The sequence below is a fragment of the Vipera berus genome (assembly GCF_964194415.1).
Source record: "Vipera berus genome assembly, chromosome: 1".
In the NCBI taxonomy this organism is placed as follows: Eukaryota; Metazoa; Chordata; class Lepidosauria; order Squamata; family Viperidae; genus Vipera; species Vipera berus.
Window position 1 is genome coordinate 22,940,824 of NC_138202.1, and position 5,591 is coordinate 22,946,414.

Sequence of the window (5,591 nt, forward strand, 5' to 3'; positions counted from 1 at the left end):
AAAGATTATTGACAGTTCCGTCGCTTCCATCCAGGACATAGCATATAAGTGTTGCTTGAGCAGGGTCCGCAAGATTGTCTGGAACACTACACATCCTCTTCATGACCTGTTTTCCTTGTTACCTTCTGGGAGGAGGCTTCATGGTATCCAAAGCAGAACATCCAGATTCAATCATAGTTTTGTTCCATACAATGTTAACCTTGTGAACTCTAAAGCTTCCCCTTTCCATAATGTATTCAAGATGGTCAGTGATTAATATTTATGTTATTTATACATAAGGGTGAAGGTTTATACATATGTTGTATATAGCATGTTTAAATGTATGGTATGTATATGTACCCTTTTCAGAACAAGAAACTCATTTTTTTATTTTTTTTCAGTCTTTAGTATTTAATAAGCAAGACGTCTGGATTTATGTGTTTAACATTAATAGTAATACAATTTCCATTCCTACCCTTTATTCCATTTTTCTAACCATTTATAAAAAATTTCCCGTATTTGAAGTTATTCTGAATCTTGCTTCCCCTTCATTTTCAATGTGAGCCTATCCATTTCTGTATAGTCCAAAATTTTCTTAATTATGTCTTCTTCAGATGGTATTTCTTTGTTTTTCCAGTATTGAGCAAATATAATTCTTGCTGCTGTTAATATATGTAATATTAAGTATACACATTTCTTATCATGATTTTCTGAAATTATGCCTAAAAGAAATAATTCCATTTTATAGTCTATATCCTATGATCTTTTCTAGCCACCTATGTATTTCTGACCAATAGTTCTTTGCTTTAGGGCATGTCCACCAAAGATGATAATACGTGCCTGGATTTTATCTGCATTTCCAACAATTGCTACAAACATTTTTAAACATTGTTGCTAATCTTGCAGGTGGCAAGTGCCATCTATAGAACATTTTATATACATTTTCTTTATAAATAGCTGCCCTCGTTATTTTGTAGTTTCTTTCCCATAGGTTTTGCCATTTTTCTAGCTCTACATTGTGCCCAAGTTATCATTGATTAACTTGTTCATCTTCCATCTTTAAATTTAACAGAAAGCTGTACAGTTTCTTAATCAATTTGTCCTCTGATGACAATAGTATCTGGTCTAATGTCTGGTCTTTGTAAAAACCATATATTTTTTCATCTTTCTCATATCTCATTTGCATTTGCAAGTGTGGCCACCATGATAGCTCAATGCCCTGTTCTTCCAATTCTTGTTTAGGTTGTAGTTTCCCATCAGTATTCAAAATACCTTTATAAGTCACAAGTTTCTTATAATTGATTAAGTTTGGGTGTACAAAGGCCTCCATTGTCGAAATCCATCCTGGTATTTTCATGTAAGTTCTTGATTTTACCTTTTCCCATGTCAAAAGCAGTGCATTTCTTACATAGTAGTTTTGAAAGTGTTTATGAATTTTGTTTTTCCCATAGGAAAGAATGCCATCCAAGTTGTAGGTCATGCCCTTCTAGGTATAATAGTCTTTTATTTCTAAGAGTTATCCATTCTTTTAACCACGTTGGTGTGGCTGCTTGATAGTACAAGATCTAGTCTGGTAGGCCAAAGCCTCCATTTTCTTTTGCTTCTTGTAACATTTTGTCCGATTCTAGCTTTTTTCCCTTGCCAGATAAATTTCAATATTGATGTATTTAATTCATCAAAAAAAATGTTTGGTGTCATAGTCAGCTAGCCCTTAGAAGCAGAATTAACCTGGCTCCTATTGCCATATTAGGTTGCATACTCTGTCAGTCCCCTGGCCACTGCTCTCCAAGGCCATGCTGAGTAACAGGAGAATCTTAAATTTTCAAGTTGAGTTTTCCTCTGTATATTCTATATGGAGCCCATTTTCCCTATTTGAAGGAAAGAGCTGAACCTGATTTACCAGTGACATAAAGGAGGAGTATACACAAGAGAAAGGAAGGGAGACTCCTACACCTTATGTATCCAGGTGCTGGTCACCTGCATAGCAGCGGCCACTAGGGGGCGTTGGCCTGGACGGTTTGGCGGGAAAACCCAGCTCCGGCGGGAAACCTAGGGCCAACCCCATTGGCTAGCCACCTACCTGGCCAAGTATATAAGGAGGCCAGGTAGCTCTTGTTCTCCAGCACGGAACACCCCCCAATAAAGAGCTGAACCTGCACTCCGGCTGGCGTCTCTTCCTTGCGTTGGACCCACTACATTACAGTGGCGACGAGGATGGGATACTGCCGACAAAACAGCTGAAGTCACTAGGGGAACGCACTGCGTGCTGGAGGAAAGAGGCATCCTTCCTCCCCCCTCAACGCGACCGACAGCACCGCGACCGGCCACCACAAGCGACCTGCGACTGGCTCCGGCCACCGCAACCGCGATTCAAGACCAGCCACCGCAGCAGCCAGCAGGGGATCGATGGCAAGAACAGGACAACCCCGCGAATTCGACACCCGCCACCTGGACAGATGGGCCCGATGCCTGTCGCACGCCGAGCTGTACATGAGATTTAATCAGATCTCGGAGGACAGCTCGAAGGCGGTGGCCCTGCTCTGTATCGGCGGCCCCACACTCCTCGAGGTCGCCGCGAACCTATTCTCCCCGGAGCCCATCGAAACCATCTCCTACCGGGACCTCGTCGCCAAGCTGAATGCAAACTTCCATCCCCGCATGTCCGCACTGGCCTGGAGGTCGCAGTTTGAGAAGAGGGACCAGCGAACCGACGAATCTGGAGCCGACTACATCACCGCCCTGCGGGAAGCTGCCGTTCCCTGCAAATTTTCGAATCTGGAGGAACGGTTACGTGACAGGCTGGTTTGCGGCCTACGGGACACGAGACTGCAGGAGCGCCTGTTCGTGAAGGTCGAGGTCTCGCTCCAGGAAGCCCCGGACGCCATCCTGGCCCATGAAGCGGCCTGCGGGGCTGTCCAGGCCGTCCAGGAATCCAGAACTGGCAGCCAGACAGGCAGCATTCACCAGCAGGTGACCACGGCCGAGGAGGACGAACAAAGCATCGACCTCCTCCGGCGGAAGGCGACCCCTGACTAACGAGACAGACGCCAGGACAAGCCCAAGCCGACCAACGGCTCACAGAAGTGCGCAGGTTGCGGCGGAAACCACATGCGCACCCTCTGCAAGTTCCGGTCGGCCACGTGTTGGGCCTGCAAGAAGACAGGCCACATAGCTGTGGTCTGTCGTGGCCACCGCCCCCGAGAGGAGATCCACGAGCTCCGCCCGGAAGAGTCGCCGTTGAGAGGTGTTTTTGAAGAACTGGATTAGACACGCCACCTCCGCGCCCTTCCACCCATCGACTAACGGGCAAGCTGAACGGATGGTAAGGACGACCAAGGATGCACTCTGGCGCATCATCAGCGGGGACTGGCATCACAGACTGGCAAAATTTTTGCTTGCCCAGCACACCACACTGTGCGTGGCCACAGGGAAGAGCCCAGCAGAACTACGATGGGGACGGCGCCTCATCACCAAGCTTGACCGGCTGCACCCTGACCAAGTGGCAGCAGAGACCGAGAAGCCCTCGGCACCTAGGGTGCTCAACGTGGGGGACCTGGTTTGGGTAAAGAACTACGAGGCAGGACACCCATGGATTCCGGGGACCGTGGTTGACAAAACTGGGCCACTCTCCTACATCGTGGGGGTGGAGGGGGATCGACACATCAGGTGACACATCGACCAGCTCAGAGGAAGGGCCCCTGAGTGTACCACCCACGCCCAACCAGATAACCACACCCCAGAAGAGGCCAGACCAACTGGAAACTGCACGGACCCTGAACAAGTGGAGGATGGCCTCCTTCAGCCGGCCCTGCAGCAGCATCAGGGCATTATCGGTGGCGGGGATCCGGTGGCCGGACCCAACACAGCTCAGGAGCACCGTGAGCCAGACGACCAGGGCCAAGGCGAAGCCCCACTCAGACGATCCACCGGGCCCCACAGGACACCAGCATACCTAGCGGACTGTGTTTGCAAGTGACCCATCAATCTCGCTGTATATGTATATAGTTACACATTGCAGATAGTTGTGTTATTTTTGCATAGTTGTGAGGGAGGCTCTTCTCTAAGGGGGGAGGGATGTTATGTATCCAGGTGCTGGTCACCTGCATAGCAGCGGCCAGTAGGGGGCGTTGGCCTGGATGGTTTGGCGGGAAAACCTAGCTCCGGCGGGAAACCTAGGGCCAACCCCATTGGCTAGCCACCTACCTGGCCAGGTATATAAGGAGGCCAGGTAGCCCTTGTTCTCCAGCACGGAACACCCCCCAATAAAGAGCTGAACCTGCACTCCGGCTGGCGTCTCTTCCTTGCGTCGGACCCACTAGATTATACTCCCTAACCCTTTTTGGTTAATTAAATAAGTTTATACCTCTTTCAGAAGAACCCCTTTTAAAATAGCCTGACAACAGCTGACAGGTAATAGTGCTGAGGGACAACTTAAATGCAGGGTTCTTCTTGTCAGTTGTTTTTTAAGCTTCACCAACAGGTGGTGGAGTGGGGGAGAGCTGAGCAGTGATCTTCTTCTTGGAAGAGGCAAGGTGAAACGATTACAGTATGCACCAGTCTCTGATCACATGGATCAAGTCAAATTAAATCAAATCAGGCCTGGCAATCAGGTGCTGTGAATTTTTGCAAAACCTGGACTTAAGTTTTGACAAATAACTAAACCCACTGGTCTAGCCTTCCATCAAAACTTGCAAATCAGTGATTGGTGGATTTTACCCTACCAACTGGTGATGTCATGTGTAAAGAGCCTTATAAATAAGGGCATCAGCATTTGGGAGGCTATGTACCTGTGTCAGCAATGGGACAATAAACTTTATGGCAGTATAATTTTTGACGGACAGGCTTGCAAGAACAAGCTCATCTGAAACATGACTTCAAGACAAAGTTGTTAGAATGTTTACTAGCTAATTTTTATCAGTTTTTTATTGGGTATTTTGACATAAGGAATTGCTGTAGGTTTTTTTTTTTGCTATTATACATTTTATTAAGTGTATGTAATACAGTTTTGATTTGGTATGTATATGCATCAAGGTACTGATATTCAGGACTGTATTGAGCATATTTTTAATTCAAAAGTACTGTATGGATCAGCAGAAATGATTGTATAGCACAGAAGAGTTCCACTTAGGATCAATTAAATTTCTAAATACTTAAAATTCTCCCTTCATTATCTTACGATAATCCACGAATGTGTGAAGATTGCCAAGAGAAAATTAGTTCACACACCTGTTTTAGGAGTGACTACCACAACTGAAAATGTACATTTTGAATTCACCAAGCCACCTTAAGTTTATTATCCAAAACATGTAAATGCATTTGTACAGTGCTCAAAGTTTGGCTGGGAATATCTCCGATTTGCTTTCTTATGTGGACTGGTGCATCATGCAAACTTAACGTATTTACTACGTTCTTGTTTCGGTCTTTTGTTCAAACCCAGAAACTAAATATGCAAGTTGAATAGCTGCGCACTTCGAAGGATAGGGAAACGTTCCTCTGCCCCAATCTCCGGCTCACCCAGGAGAGGCCTCTGCTTTCCCTGCGCGCTTCTCTGCCAACGGCAGGGGGCGTTGTCAGCAACGCACCCGCGCCCGTCCGGCGTTCTAAGTGAGGGG